Consider the following 17,139-nt stretch of genomic DNA (forward strand, 5'->3'; position numbering starts at 1 on the left):
ATAAGTAGCATTAAAATGGTAATGTCAGCTCCCTGAGCCCTTAATTGGCTGAATCAGAGAGCCAGGAGCATGCTTGTGCAATCAAGAGACCCCTGTCTGCCTTAAATGCTGAGTTTTAAACAGATGTCTTAAAAAGAAAAAGGGAGGGAGAAGCCAAGGGAAGGGAACATAAAAGGATTTCGCAAATAGGCTCTGCATGCATAGATGCAGAAAGAAGATATTCTCTGCCAGCGCTACTTTGAAGTCTTTTGACCTGGACAGCATGGATCACAGGTGGCAGCTTACGCAGGCACCCTTATGCTAGGGAAAAAGAAATCCATGGACAAGCCTTCTGTGTTCACATTTTCTAGTTATAGGGTTGGTAACACCCGCTAAGTCTTATGCCAGAACTCTCGAATGCTGCTTTTGTAAATGAAAGGAAATTTTTCCCATATGACTTCCATGAGGAAAAAAAAAAAAAAAGAAGCCTCTTATCTACATACACTCTAAGTTATAAGGACCTGGCAATTTAGTTTGTGAAGGGTTCCACATTTCTTCCCTGTATCCCCAAAATAAATATTTTTTACACATTTTCAGACTTTGTGGAAGAAAACCAGATTGTGGTGTCGGATGTGGGAGATGGATTTCTGCTCATCTTTGTGGCTTCTGTCTACTGCCTTCCTCGGTTAGCACAAAAAAACTTTCACTGAATGCAACCTTCAAAGAAGAATTGCCAAGCTTGATACTATTCATAAGTGCAGAGCAAGCTCCACGCTTCCTGACCTCTGCTATCCAGCAGTTCCCAACACAGGAAATGCCTCACTGCTTTTCTTCCCCTTCAGAGAAGCCAGAGGACCCAATCCAGATATCCCCAGCTCCCAGAACAGGTGAAGTACAAGCAAACCCAACTCCCTCCCAGCAAACAGGGAAGCCTCAGCCCTTTAACCTTGAGTTTTGCTTCCTTCCTTTTATGAGAGATTCCTATCTTTTAAATAGGGCTAGAAAGGCTAGCAGAGAAGAAACAGCTTCCAAGGGGTGTATCCAGGGACAGGGCTAGGAAGAAGCCCCTGCAGCAGGCAGGAATTAACCCCAGCCCAACTTTGCAGGAGCCGTGAAAGAGTTTTAGGGGACACTAAGAGCTCTGCAGAGGGATCCTGGATCTCACACCAGAAGCGGGAATCACAGCAGGAATATCCCAGCTTGATTTCCCAAAATATATTTCCCATGAAATGGAAGAGCAGAGATGCACAAGAGGAAATGCTGAGTCCCTGCTAAGCAAAGAAGGCAGGTACAGTTTGTACACTATGCAAACAGCAAAGGTGCTTTGCAGAGGCTGGTGAACCCACGCAGAAGTGGTTTGCACAGGGTTACAGGATGAGACAAACACTAATCAAAGCACACAACACACAGAAACCCCACACCTCAGTTGTCTAAGCATAGCATGAGGGCAGACTAGCTGCATGGGATCAGAGTCATCACCAGGTTTGTAGCAAGGACTCCATGTAGTGGGATCTCCATGGGTGCAGGCTGAGTCTCTGCTTCCAGCTGTATCAGAAAGCAATGGTCTTTTTCAACATCTTTGTTGCTGACATGGACAGTGGGATTGAGTGCACCCTCAGCAAGTTTGCTGATGACACCACTGGAGGGAAGGAATGCCATCCAGAGGGACCTTGACACTCTTGTGAGGTGGGCTGATGCCAACCTTATGAAGTTTAACCATGCCAAGTGCAAGGTCCTACACCTGGGTCGGAGCAATCCCAGGCACAGCTACAGGTTGGGCAGAGAAGAGATTCAGAGCAGCCCAAGGAGAAGGACTTGGGGGTATTGGCTGATGAGAAAATGAACATGAGCCGGCTTCAGTGTGGGCTTGCAGCCCAGAAAGCCACCGTATCCTGGGCTGCATCAAAAGGAGCGTGACCAGCAGGTCAAAGGAGGTGATCCTGCCCCTCTACTCTGCTCTCATGAGACCTCATCTGGAGCATTGTGTGCAGTTCTGGTGTCATCAACATAAAAAGGACATGGAACTGTTGGAACAAGTCCAGAGGAGGCCACAAGGATGATCAGGGACTGGAGCACCTCCTGTATGAAGACAGGCTGAGAAAGTTGGGGCTGTTCAGCCTGGAGAAGAGAAGGCTGCGTGGAGACCTCAGAGCAGCCTTCCAGTATCTGAAGGGGGCTTATAATGATGCTGGGGATGGACTCTTCATTAGGGACTGTAGTGATAAGACAAGGGGTAATGGATTAAAACTTAAACAGGGGAAATTTAGATTGGATATATGGAAGAAGTTCTCTACTGTAAGGGTGATAAGACACTGGAATGGGTTGCCCAAAGCGGTTGTGAATTCTCCATCCCTGGTGGTGCTCAAGACCAGGTTGGACAGAGTCTTGGGTGACAACATGGTTTAGTGTGAGGTGTCCCTGCCCATGGCAGGGGGCTTGGTACTAGATGATCTTAAGGTCCTTTCCAACCCTAACTATTCTATGATTCTACTATACTACTGTAAAGCACCTGGCAGCACAGATAAGTGACACTCCTAAATGATACCACTGGTTCAGGTCCCTAGGAAGATAGCAGAAATTATTCTGAGTTACGAAACAGTGTCCTAACACAAAAAAAAACACAGCCTGTTCAACTGTCCCTGGAGTCTTCAGTTAGCGAAGAACTTCAAGTACAGGCAGCAGTCCTAAAATAGCTTTCAAAGAGAGCAGTCTACCAGCTATCATCCTCATATTGCTTGCCTTACTATCTCTTGAAATTCTATATATCATAGATGAGATTGATGAGCCTGACCTAACCGTAAAAGCCATTGGACATCAGTGATGCTGAACCTATGAATATACAGACTTAAAGACCTTATATCTGACTCATACATATTCCCAACAATAGAATTCCCACTATGTGACTTCCTACCTCCAAAGTTGATCACTGTGTTGTTACACCAATTGAATTCCCCATCTGTATTATTGTTACTGCTGATGACATACTCCACTCGTGACAAATTCCCACACTAGGAGTAAAAACTCTTGCAATCAGTCCCAGGACAACTGGGTCAAACATCATTCATCACTACTCAACCAGTACAAAGAACTCAACTGGTTAAGAAATACGCATTTCTTAACCCAATGTCACGGCCATGGGGAAGGTACGGGAAGGAGGACAAAGTCACTGACATGATGGTCATAATCTTAGTAAATAAGGAATTGGCTAGAAAATTGGAAATCAGCTATTTCTTGAGTGCAAGAGATCATGACTTGATTACATTTGTTACACGAAACGAAAGGATAGTCTACACCCTAATCACACACACAGAGCTTTGAAAGGGCCAATTTCATTAAACTCAAAATGATTATAAGTCAGTGAGGACAAAAAATATAAATGGAAATTATTCTGTTTTCATGTGCCTTTTTTCATTTCTAAAAAACCCAACACCAGATGCCAAAAGAAACACCATTTCACAAAAGGAAAAAACATCTTTATTTTTGCTTTATAACAGGCTTGCTAGTCTTCCTTAAAGGGAAAGCAACTAAAACAAATATTTTTAATTGTCATTTGAAAACTCAAGAGGAAGCTAATGGTAATCAATACGTGACAGAATTTGAGAACTGTAGAGTACAGATAAGGGAAGTAAAAGGACCATAAAAGGAAGTCTGTGACCAATGTAATTGAAACAATCTGGGGTGTTATTCTTTTCAAAGACACCACCTACATCTTACTAGCAAATGAATCCATTTAGTGGATTTATCCATATTAGTATAACCCATTACTAGACACAAGTGGTAGAAATGATAATAGAAAAAGGCAATAGTGTTCAACAAACGCTCACATCCCACATCTGGGAGAGAGCCAGCCGACATACAGCTATCAGGATGAAATTCACAACATCATGACTATTTTGGAATGTAAGAATATCAGCTATGAAAGATTACACCATATTACCCTAACTTCATCTTTTATTAATGCCTATCAACAGGAGCTCAGAGAAACTAGTGTTTAGTTTCCAGGAGACCTTGCCAGCATTATGGCCTGCTTATCAGCAAAGACATCCTTCTTAAACACTTCACTCTGCAGTGCATGATGTCTCATTAAGTAGGACAACACAAAAAAGGAAAATCAGTTTAGGCCATGCTAAATGGATTAAAGACATACCTGAAAAAGGGAATCCTCTATGACAGCAGAGCATTCCCACTGCAGCTCCACACTGGCTGTTCCTGGGAATACGCTGTGCAGCATTTTGGGGATCTGAGGAAAAGAAAATAAACAAAAATTTGTCAGGAACTCTGGTTTCTAGGTGCCACCAGAAATAAGAGAGCAATAAATAGGAGAGGTCAGCAAAAATAAGCCCCATCTAGATGATCTGGCAGGCTGTGCAGCTTGCATTTCGCATTGTTGCACAGCCAATGCAGCCCCAGGGAGCTGCGGGGAGAGTGCGGTCTGTCCTGCAGCACAGGAAACATCAGCTTCAGTAAAGAACTGATGCTTCAACCTGGTGCCCCACCAGAATAAAGCCATCTTTCAGTGCTGTACCTTGGAAGTTTGGGAAGAGAAGAGAGATGAACAAAAATAATTATTTAGAAATTTGTAACCATATCTGATGATAAGAAAGAGGTTGGACAGGGGCCGGAGCCACCTGCTCTAGTGGAAGGTGTCCCTGCTTGTGGCAGGGGGCTGAAACTGGATGAGCTTTAAGGACCCTTCCAACCATTCCACGATTCTACAAAAAGAAGTTTCTTTCCCTATATTTCGTAGAGGAAGTTTCAAGGAAAAGTAACAACCTGAAGTCACAAAACAAGTAATAGAAGTTGGACATTCAGGAATGACTCAGTCTCATGGAGTATATTCTCCAGTGGTGGAGTCAACTCACAGGTAGACACAGAGATATAGGTATAATGCAACCACTTACACGACTGAAAAAACTGCCACAGAACAGCCATTACAGCTAACAAACAGCTCAGGGAACGCGGAAGGCATATAGCACACCAAAGATCCAGATTCACATCCTTTCACCATCTCATTTAGAGCAGATCGATATGCATCTCCAATGCCAAGATGAGTATCCAACGCAAATGCTGTGCAAAAAGTAACGTTTCTTTTTTGACCAACAGCTCCCATCATGGGGATGGAAAGCTTTCCTTTCAGTGCTGACGCATGCATCCCTCTGGAAAGAGTAAAGATTTTAGCTAAAATATTCCATTTGTTCCAATCTCAAAAGAAAGCCCTGATTGCCTTTGCTGTAATTAGCCCCACAGTCTCATCCTGCCTCTCTGTAACAAGGCTGCAGATGGCGCATGGCTTTGCAGCAGTGAAACACTCCTTCACAATTAAATCACAGAGTCATAGGCTGGTTTGGGCTGGAAGGGACCTTACAGCTCACCCAGTTCCAACCCCCTGCCACAGGGAGAGACACCTTCCACTAGAGCAGGTTGCTCCAAGCCCCGTCCAACCAGGCCTTGAACACTGCCAGGGATGTGGCAATACTATGACACAATCTAGCAGAGCTTAATAGGCAGCACTACAGTCATGGTACAGCTATTGTCCTTGCATTTGCTCTGCACCCTAGGATCAAGAACAGAAAGTAACTTCAGTGCCTATGATTTTAGGGCCTCACAGCTATACTCCTGTAACGATGCTCAGATGAGCAGGTCTGTCTGGCCATTTCAGTGCAATAGAGGCAGCCTACATCTAAACTTCTATAACCTTCGAAATTTCCCTCTGGATTGCAGGGAGAGATCTACAGCTTACTGCATAGCACGAATGACAGGAGGTCCTAGCCTAAAACTTGCCTGTAACACGGGAATGATTACTGTCGGATTACTCAAACTGGCAAGGCTAGCCCAGTCCAGCCCAGATCACTGCACCACAATTAATTAATCTGAATAGGAATGGTAGAACATGTCTGAACACAGAAACAGTGATTTCACCACAAGAACAAGCCTCGATACCAGCACAAACTGCAGATGAACTGCAACTGCAGGCATGAAGCCAGAGCAAGCGGCAGCAGCCGGAGCCTGGGCACTGCAGCTGGTTACCGATGGCTGCCTCCTCCAGCACAGACAGAGCCCCCGATACCCCTTCACCCGACATGTCATTATCAGCTGCATGTTCAAGTGAAGAAGAACGAGGTGCCAGGGACGGCAAACAAATGGGCTGTGACAGAGTTACAGACATGACACAGAATGCAGAGTGCAAAATCAGATTTCCCCCAACCGCTGCAGAGCCACGCTGAGATTCTTGCTCTGGTGATTTATACCTTAATTTTGGCCGATAATGCCTGCATTTGTCTCTATACCAGTTATTAGCTTCCTCAAGGAAAGCAAAAATCAGAATGCTTTTGAAAGCTCTGAGAGAAACACTGCTCTTCCTTCCCCACCTAGCAGGCATATTTATGGCATAATCCAAAGGAATAATTACTCCAAATGGTAGACCATCTCGCCAAGCGATCAGCATGGCTGTGTGAAGTTACAATCGATGCTGAAAATGTATGTCCCTGTATTTACCACAGGACAGTCCATCTAACTTTGAGAACCCACCCCCTTCCCACCTCATTTCAAAGTTAGAGCTGGTTTTGCATTGGAAATCAGAAGGCATAACCACACACCAGGGCCCTCTCCCACAAAAGAAATACCTTTTACATTTATTAACAGCAGAAGCACTGCACTAAAATCAAAGGAAGACTATAGAAATACAAACAAAGGTAAGAAAATATTCACCATAACAGGAAAATCTTTTGAAATCAGTAATTGGTGTATTTGTTTCTCTGCACATACACAGAAAATACTGTGCATTGGAAGCTCAGTTACAAGTTCCTTCCTTTATTTGCACACCATTAGCATTTCTTAACATTGGAGGTTCCCAGTGAACTAGGTTTGTCTGCCCCAATTACAGGAATCCCCACAGAATTCTCACTTTCAAAGCAGTTGCATAAAATATTAATTACTCATATTTGGAGTAAATGAACATAAGCTAATAAATTTACAAATCAAATTACCACAAGCTATCAGATGACTTTTTATTTAATTGTTATGGATTGCCCTTTAGACATCATAATGAAATTAATAGAACATGCTGGTAATCAATAGTTACCGATTAATCAATTTAGAGCAGCTCTTATGAAGACTCTTTAACCCCCAGACGTCACTATTTATTACCTCATAATGCAAGTGCAGGCATACACTGGGCAAATAGATATAGGACATATTTAGGAATGAAGCAAAGGTATCTGGCTGTTACACAAAGTTCAAGGTGTGCCAGCATGAGATTCTGCATATATATAGGTCATCTCACCCTTGAAGGTTAATTATTATGATCCTCATTAATACATGATCAAGGTCTTCTCATGAGTGGGATAAACAGTCATCCTTCATGGGTCATCTGTTTCTATTTATTCAGCAAGGAATATTTAAAACATTTAACTTCATCGCAGTGTATCTGTTCAGTACTTCATGGCACTTATGGAAAACATGCGCTATTTAAGTATTTTCACATGTGCACAGATTTCCAGGAATCTGCATGCTACAAAATTTTGAAAGCAGTGGGAGTAACTCACTTGATGCCAACAGAATATAGCTTTTTTGTGCTAACAGTAGCTTCCCTGTCTAAAACACTTGTGACCCTCATTACAACACAAACTTGCCTCTATTCCATTGTAAAGGAGGTCTCCCTCCTTCTGCATGCAGCAGTTCAGGAGATACATTCTAAGAGAAAAGTTAGAAAAGTCCATGTGACCCAAAAGCCCAGACCTTTAGAATCATTTAACATTGGAAAAGACCTCTGAGATAAAGTCCAACCATTAATCCAGCCCTGCCAAGGCCACTACTAAACCATATCCACAAGTGCTACATCTACATGTCTTTTAAATGCCTCCAGGGACAGTGTCTGCAGCCCTGCCCTGGGCAGCCTGTTCCAATGCCTGAGCACCCTCTGGGCAAGGAATTGTTCCTCAGCTCCATCTAAACCTGCCCTGGGGCAGCTCAAGGCTGTTTCCTCTTGTCCCATCCCTTGTTCCTTGGGAGCAGAGCCCAGCCCCTCCTGGCTCCGTCCTCCTGTCAGGCAGTTGTAGGGAGCCATCAGCTCCCCCCTGAGCCTTCTCTTCTTCAGACTGAACCCCCCAGGTCCCTCAGCCGTTCCCCATCACACTTGTGCTCCAGGACCTGCTCCAGCTCCATTGGCCTGCTCTGGCCCCGCTCCAGCACCTCAATGTCTCTCTTGTAGTGAGGGGCCCAGCACTGGGCACAGGATTTGAGGTACAGCCTCACCAGTGCCCAGTGCAGGGGCACAACCACTGTCCTGGCCCTGTGGCCACACTGCTGCTGATACAGGCCAGGATGCCATTGGCCTTTCTGGCTGCCTGGGCACAAGCTGGCTCATTTTCAATGACCTACAGATCAATAACCCCACATCCTTTTCTGCCGGGCAGCTTTCCAGCCACTCTTCCCCAAGCCTGGAGCGTTGCATGGGGTTGTTGTGACCCAAGTGCAAGACCCAGCACTTTGCCTTGTTGAACCTCACACAATTGGCCTCAGCCCATCGATCCAGCCTTTACTTACAGACAACTTTGGCAGTAAAGACCTCTTATGTCATCTGCGGCTTCCGCCCAATTTCCTATCCAGCCATGCTCCCAGAATCCCCATAGTTACTCCACTTGGCAGGCAGACAGCCCCATTTTTCAGCACCTGCATCTCAGGGCAGACCTCCAGGCAGACAGCTCTCATATCAGCAACTCTAGGGCTGCTCTCCAAGTAACTCCTTATTATGAATTAGTTTGAAGCTAAATGCAAAAGTAGGCTTTTTTGTTTTAATGTATGAGTGCCATCCAAGAGTAGGAATAGGTCTCTCTTCCCGCTCCCTACCGCTCTAGCAAGACTGTGCTCACATCAGGGTGGTGGGAGAAGCAGCAAGTACCCACAGGGGCAGCAGTCCCCATGCCCACAAATCCATGTCTGAGTCAAGGCCAGCTACCAAAATCACAGGAGGGAGGTCACCCCTGTGCAAGAGATGGAGATGACATTAAGCGTTTTGATTCAGCCTGCAGTTTCCTGCCCACACATGACCTTCTAGAGACCTCAGCCATAATGCTGTCCAGCAGAGAGACTTCACTGCTCTGCGTATACAATAAAAAGCCAGAAGCACTAAAGCTTACCCAAAACCAGCAGGCTGGTAGCTAGGTCTTGTGAACGGCTGTGGTATACAGACTCATTCTGGTTTAGAGCTTTCCTTTTAACTATCACAGGATCTCTTCACTGACCCAGTCTGTTGGCCCAGAAACCTGCACACTTCAGAACACTTCCTCAGAGCTGCCCCAAGCCGGACAGCACCACGGCCAGGGTGAGCCAGGCTGGTGGGAAGGTCCCACTAACCTACAGAGAGTGTTTGCTGCGGAAGGGAAGTACAAAACTGGGTCTGGGAAACGATGCAAATTGAGTTTGATGCAACAACAATAGCTCTTGATTAGAAGCTTCTAGTGAGCCTGAGGAGCTTGCAAATTCCTTCTACACACACCCCCCCCCCCCCCCCCCCCCGCCCCCAAGTCAAAGACTACAGCAGTCTCGGGATGAGAAAGAAAACCCAAATTCCACTTCCACTGCAGCTGCACAAGCACAGAATGGAGAAGTGAACCTTCCAGCATCTCCCAAACTGTAGGAAAAGTCCATTAGATGAATTCAAAGACCTCATCAATCTTTAGTGTTGACCGGTTTATGAGGAGAAGACAAAAGAGCAGAGAAAAAAAAAAAAAAAGGCATTTCAGTATTTTAAATGCTGTCAAATTTGCAAGAAAATGCTTTGAAATACAAAGGTTTCTTTTATGGAATGCATTTTCTGGTGTTTAAACAAAGCAAGTACCTGGCAAACAAAACCCTGAGCCAAATTATTGTTAACAGTGAAACAATAATTGCAGCAATAAATAGGAGAAGTTGAAAATTATAGCAGCCTGAAAACATTTACCCTATCTGACAATATATGGGACAATTTAGCTCCTGGTGAGCAACATAATTTCTGGTTTTACTATTATAGAGAGATTCCTGCAAAGTAAAATTGTCATACACATCCATAAAAATATATATGGAGCAAAGTTACACCAGGGAGATGCACTTTTATCTTCACTAAATAAACTTTTTGCTGGTTCCTTTTGTCCTCATTACCTACTCCTGTGTTGTAGAACTTCTTAAGCGCTCTCAGGAGAGCTGCTCCTAAGTGTCTCTGGTGTTGCTCAATATCTTTCTCAGTGACATGGACAGTGGGATCGAGCACCCTCAGAAAGTTTGTGATGACACTGAGCCGCGTGGTGCGGTTGATACAATGGAGGAAAGGGATGAGATCCAAAGGGACCTGGACATGCTACAGAGGTGAAACCATGTGAATCTCATGGAGTTCAACAAGGCCAAGTGCAAGGTCCTGCCCCTGGGTGAAGGCAATCCCAGCACAAACCCAGGCTGGGGGAGACTGGATGATGCAGCCTGAGGAGAAGGACTTGGGGTGTTGGGTGAGGAGAAGCTCCCCATGACCCGGCTTCAGTGAGCGTTTGAGCTGAGAACCCCCCCGTGTGCGGGGCTGCACCCCCAGAGTGTGAGCAGCAGCTCAGGGAGGGGATCCTGCCCCTCTGCTGTGCTCTGGGGAGACCCCCCCTGCAGTCCTGATCCAGCTCTAGGGCAGCAGCACAAGAGGGACGTGGAGCTGTTGGAGCGAGGACAGGGGAGGCCATGGAGATGCTGCGAGGGCTGGAGCAGCTCTGCTCTGGAGCCAGGCTGAGAGAGCTGGGCTGGGGCAGCCTGGAGAAGAGAAGGCTCCTGAAGGGGAGACCTGAGAGCAGCTCCAGTGCCTGAAGGGGCTGCAGGAAAGCTGGAGAGGAGCTCTTCATCAGGGACTGTAGTGGTAGGACAAGGGGTGATGGGTTCAAACTGGAACAGGGGAAGTTCAGGTTGGAGATAAGGCAGAAGCTCTTTGCTGCGAGGGTGCTGAGGCGCTGGCACAGGGTGCCCAGAGAAGCTGTGGCTGCCCCATCCCTGGCAGTGTTCAAGGCCAGGTTGGACACAGGAGCTTGGAGCAAGCTGCTCTAGTGGAAGAGGTCTGTGCCTGTGGCAGGGGTTGGAACTAGATAAGGCACTTTCCAACTCAAAGCAGTCTCTGATTCTATGATTTGTTCCTGGAATAGGTTTTGGTTCACTCCAGGTGATGCCAACATGTTTTCAATTAAGTACATCAACTAAAATTACAGACTGTTCACAGTTGCCTATATTTCCATTATTATCACGGGGTATTACAGCATACTGCCATGTGGCACTTTGCAATATGTCACATTGCTTCAAATGATGGTCGCAATGTTGCTGAATGCTATTTATAGTGCTGCGTATGCACAGAACTTGCAGCACTGAGCTATTAAAGGTAACTTCCCATGGGTGCAACGTCGCAGTCTGGCCTTCAACTTGCATCTGATCACTGCCTCAAACCAGGGGCTTGTCTTGTCCACAGCTCACTCTACACTCAGAAGCCTTCAGGTCCTTAATGCCTTTGAAAAATAACCTTCCCGTTTCATGGCAAAGTGTGGCAGTGCTTTTAAATGTGCAGCCACTGTGTATATGACTGCCTGTTTCCCACCCTCCATGCAGTTTCTTTTGGGTACCCCCCTGCGAAACACAGTGGAAAGTCCAAGTGTAAAGAAATAAAACAAGATACTTTGGATTTTCTCTTAGAGATAAACCCCTGTCCTCTCGAAGTGCATACCTTCTCCTGCTATGGCTGTCACCATTCTTCTGGGCACAGTGATCACTCCATGTGCTTCACGGGAGCAGAGCAGTCCTGAGCTTCCTCCAAGCACATAATGACTGCTAAATACCAACATTCCAATTTTGCACAGCCTCAATAATGGCCCCCAGTGCTGTCTATTCCCACACATATTTTTACATCCCTGTCTCTGGGGTCAGGTGGATGAGCCATGGGCATTGCAGCACCCACGTTTTACATCCATAAATCCTCTCTGGATCTAATGCCGAGTACTTGACAAAAGCACTTCGTATTTTCCTTCATGATGAAAGAAATTCTGGAGCACATTGGGACTCAGAGTGCACTTTACCTTTATCTCAGCCCCTATTGCCAGACAACTACAGTCTCCTATCTTCCTCCAAATAGTATCACGAATCAGTAAATATTTGTACAGCATTTTAAAAGACGTAAAAACACCAGTTTAATGCTAACTATCATCATATCCAAAGATAAGCATTTTAACTGCCACATTATCCCTGAAAATCGTTCTTTTTTTTTTTACTGTTTTGACTATTGCATATACTGGAAACTCTTCTTCCTTCAGCAGTTTAAAGTATCATTTTTCACATTTGTATCATAATGTAGTGCTCAACTATTTTTCCAACTTGATATCATTCTTCATCTCAGGTAGCCTTATCATAGCAATATAGAATGAGAGAGAATTGCAATACAAAGTAATTCACAAAAAAATGACTATACTAACAATGAGAAACAAGTACTGTCTTCACTTCCCAAGCAAAATCATGTACACATGCAAAGGGCCAAAGAGATAAGTGAAATTTAAAACACATGACCTTGCAGCAAATGTCTTCTGCCGAGGGCATTTTACAAGGGAAGCTTTATCCACCCTTTGAAGCATTTACAACAAGCATAGTTCATAGCACTAGACATAAATGTCTAAAAATAACATTACAGGTATGACTTCCATCACAAGGTGAACATAAGACTAAAATGAATCCAGACATGAAATGTAAGACGTAAATATTCTGAGATAAAGATTCTAATATCTCCTCTTCTGCAGTAACGCTGGCAGTCCCAGGCACAGAGTCTCTGTATTACCATGCACACGTTCTCAGGCACCTATATGGAAAGTAATCCAAGTCCTTTGTACATTAGCTGCTCCAAGGTGGCTCTTGTTTAAATCAATCCCAAACCTACACAACAAAGCTTCAGTATTTTGAACAGGTGTGTTAGAAAATATGGTATCTAAAAGAAATGCATTATTAAAAAAAACACACAACTCTGTTTACAGCATACTGAGGAATGCAGTGCAGATTTCCCAGAGTGCTGTCTCTTCAGATTGTGCAGGCCAACGCATCCGTGGTGGCACACATACACCAGCCTATCAAGCCTGCTCATGTCAGCATCACTTACAGCTATATTCCTAAGGCAGTGTTACATAGGAGCTTCAGGCCTGCCACACAGGATCAAATCACTGCTCCAGACCATCCAACATCCTTTCTGCCATAGCCAGCAGCTGATGTTGACAAGGAAAATAATCCTATTCAAGCCCTTTTCACACAGAGTTGCTATGGTCTGTTGTGCCTGGAAGGAAGTAGGAATGTGGGGGGGTTTCCCCAGGGGCAGAATTACACCTCTAAATTGTAAGACTTTGATGTGCCAATTGCACTCTTAACTAGAATAGCTACTACCCTAAGTAACGATCATTAGACTGCTTAATCAGCTCAAACTCTGCGGTAATTGTAATGCCTGTTAATGAGCAAGTATCTCGAGAATAGTCCTAATGTCTAAAGCACACTGAGCCGCTTCAAACTCACTGAGACAGATGAGACAGAGATATGTGGATAAGGACATAATTAATGATTCCCCATGCCACAAGGACAGCTCTTCAGCCTTCATGTGACACACACACCCCCCCCCCCCCCCCCAAATCCTGCAATGCCTGAATGCTGTAGCAACAGCAAGCTTTGTGCCCTCATGCAGTCCTTTTGCAAACCTTCCTGCTTCTCCAGCAGCTTCAGTTAACATAGCACCCACTGGGGAGGTCTCCCTCCCTACCTGTTACTTGACAAAGCACCATCTCCTTACCTTTCATCCTGTTTGCAAGATGAGGTAACAGCCAACGCTACCTGAGGTTGGACGTGTTGTGAGCGTGGGAGATGGAAGACATGGCTGACACCATGCTGTGATGACTCTGGATGCTAAATAACCTGAATGTTATCCCCATAGAAGATAAGAGGCTGCTGAAACCAAGCTAAGGGATCCTCCAGGGCACCTCTCCCCTAACCTTTACTTTCTCACTCACATAAGCAAGACGGCTCTTATAACCACTTTTGTTGCTTTCTTCTTCAGTTTTGAGTTGTTTGGTTTGTTGGGGGTTTGGGGGTTTTGGTTTGTTCATTTTTTTTTCTAGAAAGAACCCTTTAAACTCACACATTCGAAAATGATTTCTTCACTACTTACAGATTTAAAAGGGATAGGAAGAAATTAACTGTCCAGTCACTCTTTATCTGAAACAATGATACATTTAACAGAGCCGTATCATATAAAAAACACTATGGTTGTAACTGATTGTGGCTAAAATAGGACGCTATTGCTCCAGGTCACTTAGAAATGGGATACAGCTCCATTATGTCAGCTTTGCACAAGGGTAACACCATTGGTGCTGACAAGCCTTCCCCTGATTCATGGTGTGGTAATTAAGTCTGAAAGTAAAGCTGTAAACTGGTCCAACATGGGTGAAGTAAAACATAATATAGTAATAGCATTAGCTTTCACTGCCAAACTTTTGCTGTGACCCATAAAAGTACTCGCATTTAATTAGAGTTTTACAGCACCTATGAAAAAAACATGCTGTAAACACATCTAACATTGACTTCTGTATTTCCCTCCCTTTTGTTCCTCCTCCCTACTCTATTGCTTTATGGTTCCCTTTTTCTTCCACCTCCTCATCTTTAAAAGACTGGAGCAATCATTCTTCTTCGACAAGTAAAAAATGCTGTGATGCATAAGAAAGGGAACTCAAAAACATCTCCATCAAGAGAGACCAAAAGCTCTATTCTCTATTTTCTAGATGTCATGAGAAAATATTACAGTCAGTGTAATAGACTGGACAACTGCCACAAAGCCTTTCTTGTCTTTGCTGCATTTTTAAAGCTTCATATGGTCATTTTACAAAGGAAGAGCATGGAAACGACCTGGGGAATCAGATCTGACAACAGATGACTGGTATATGTTCATAAAGGTTCAATGTCCTTGTTGACTTAGAAACATACCAGCAGGGTGAGGACTGGCTGGGATTCGGATGACCTTAGCAAGAGGGAACACCAGTTGCCATGGGGAGAACAAAAAAACAGGACCCTGGCGTGTACACATGGAAGAAGCTTTAAGCTAAATAGAAAACAGGGAGACAAAAGATCTAGGCTGTAATACCTCAACAGCAGTCTCACTGAATTGCTACAGGAATTACATACACAGCTGCCACGCAGCCAGTCTAGGACACAGTGAGGATGAGGAACCAAGAGCCATCTTCATCAAAACAGAGCAAAAGGTTCAGCTCAAGCCCCTCATCAGGGACAACCCAAGGCCAGACCAGCACAGGGACCATCAGCAGCTCCTTGCCAAAAGGAGACAGGGCACCCCAAAGTCCTACACACCTACATCTAACCTCTATGCTGGCTCATCTCGCCCTCTAAATACTACCTCTTCAAAGACCCATGTTCTAAAATAAATATTATTTGGCTTACTTTTTTATTTCCTTTTTGACCACAGGAAAGCAATTTGGTTACAGAACAAGAGTTTCAGAGTAAAAAAAGGTTGTGAGACCCCACTGGGAGGACTGCATACAGTTCTGGTGTCCCCAACATCAGGAGGACATGGAGCTGTTGGAACAAGTCCAGAGGAGGCCACGAGGATGATCAGGACTGGAGCACCTCCTGTATGAAGAGAGGCTGAGAAAGTTGGGGCTGTTCAGCCTGGAGAAGAGAAGGCTGCGTGGAGACCTCAGAGCAGCCTTCCACTGTCTGAAAGGGACTAAAAGGATACTGGAGAGGGACTCTTCATCACAGACTGTAGCAAAAAGACAAGGGGTGATGGGTTCAAACTGAAGCAGGGGAAGTTCAGGTTAGATCTAAGGCAGAAGCTCTTCCCTTTGAGGGTGCTGAGGTGCTGGCACATGATGGCTGCCTCATCTGTGGCAGTGTTCGAGGCCAGGTTGGACACAAGGGCTTGGATCAACCTGATCTAGTGGAAGGTGTCCCTGCCCATGGTACAGGCTTGGAACTGGATGAGCTTCCTATGAATCTATGATTTGCAAATCTCTGATGATTATGTGTGTGTATACATATATACGCATGCATACATATAGTCTTACACAGCACCATAGAGCCTGCTATGAAGAAAGTGAATTCCACCCCAGCTAGACTCAGTTCACCACTATATTCTTTTACATATGCATATATGTGTATGCATGCATATTTATGCATATTTTGCAGTATCTGAAGGGAGGCTATAGGGGTGCTGGAGATGGACTAATTTATTAGGGACTGTAATGATAGGACAAGGGGTAACGGGTTAAAACTTAAACAGGGGAAGTTTAGATTGGATCTAATGAAGAAATTCTTTACTGCGAGGGTGGTGAGGCACTGGAATGGGTTGCCCAGGGAGGTTGTGAATGCTCCATCCCTGGCAGTGTTCAAGGCCAGGTTGGACAGAGCCTTGGGTGACACGGTTTAGTGTGAGGTGTCCCTGCCCATGGCAGGGGGTTGGAACTGGATGATCTTAAGGTCCTTTCCAACCTTAACTATTCTATGATTTAATGCATATATGCATTTACACAGAACCAGAGCCCATATACAGACTATGGAGGCTCCCTGAAAGGTGACTTACAAGACTATCTTTTCTGACAACCAAACTGCAAGCTGAAGCTGTTGGTTCATATGAGTCATATGTCTACAGTATATGACTATTTAATCTATGTTCTCTTAGACATCACTGCCCTCTTGGGATGCAGCACACAGAGGATCTGTACGATCTTGGACAACATGATTTTTCATCCCACAGCCTCATAGGTAAGCCCTCAGGAAGGTTCTTCACCCCACAGCTGACCTGGATTCAGGAGGGGAGATACCCAAGCTCAGTGCCATGGGGTGGTCACTACATGTTGCTAAGCAGCTCTCATTGCACCATGGGGCATGCAGGGAGAGGACATCCTCAGCAGGGAAATGAAGGAGATGCAGAGAGGCCTCCCCAGACTGTAGGTGTGGGGTTGAAGGGAGCCATCTCTACAGCCTTCATGGAAACAGAGCCTGGTGTGCATCATCTTGTAATTAACAGCAGCTCAAAGAAGTAGATTATATTATAATGCATCAAATCCATAGATTCACACATGGTCTGGTTGGAAAGGACCTTAAGATCACCCAGTGCCAACCTACTGCCATGGGCAG

The 17,139-nt window shown here is 44.9% G+C and overlaps 1 long non-coding RNA gene across 1 annotated transcript in view; it reads right to left on the reverse strand.

Moving 5' to 3' along the window:
• Window positions 1–17,139, reverse strand: part of LOC133267837 (uncharacterized) — a 97,551-nt gene that overhangs the window by 65,626 nt on the left and 14,786 nt on the right. The window contains exon 3 of the long non-coding RNA XR_009742888.1: window positions 4,127–4,219. This is a non-coding gene — a long non-coding RNA (uncharacterized LOC133267837). The remainder of the gene's footprint in view (window positions 1–4,126; window positions 4,220–17,139) is intronic.

This window comes from Pezoporus flaviventris, unplaced genomic scaffold (assembly GCF_033815535.1).
Source record: "Pezoporus flaviventris isolate CSIRO_AGI_PZ_B2104156 unplaced genomic scaffold, CSIRO_AGI_Pfla_v1 ptg000010l, whole genome shotgun sequence".
NCBI lineage: Eukaryota > Metazoa > Chordata > Aves > Psittaciformes > Psittacidae > Pezoporus > Pezoporus flaviventris.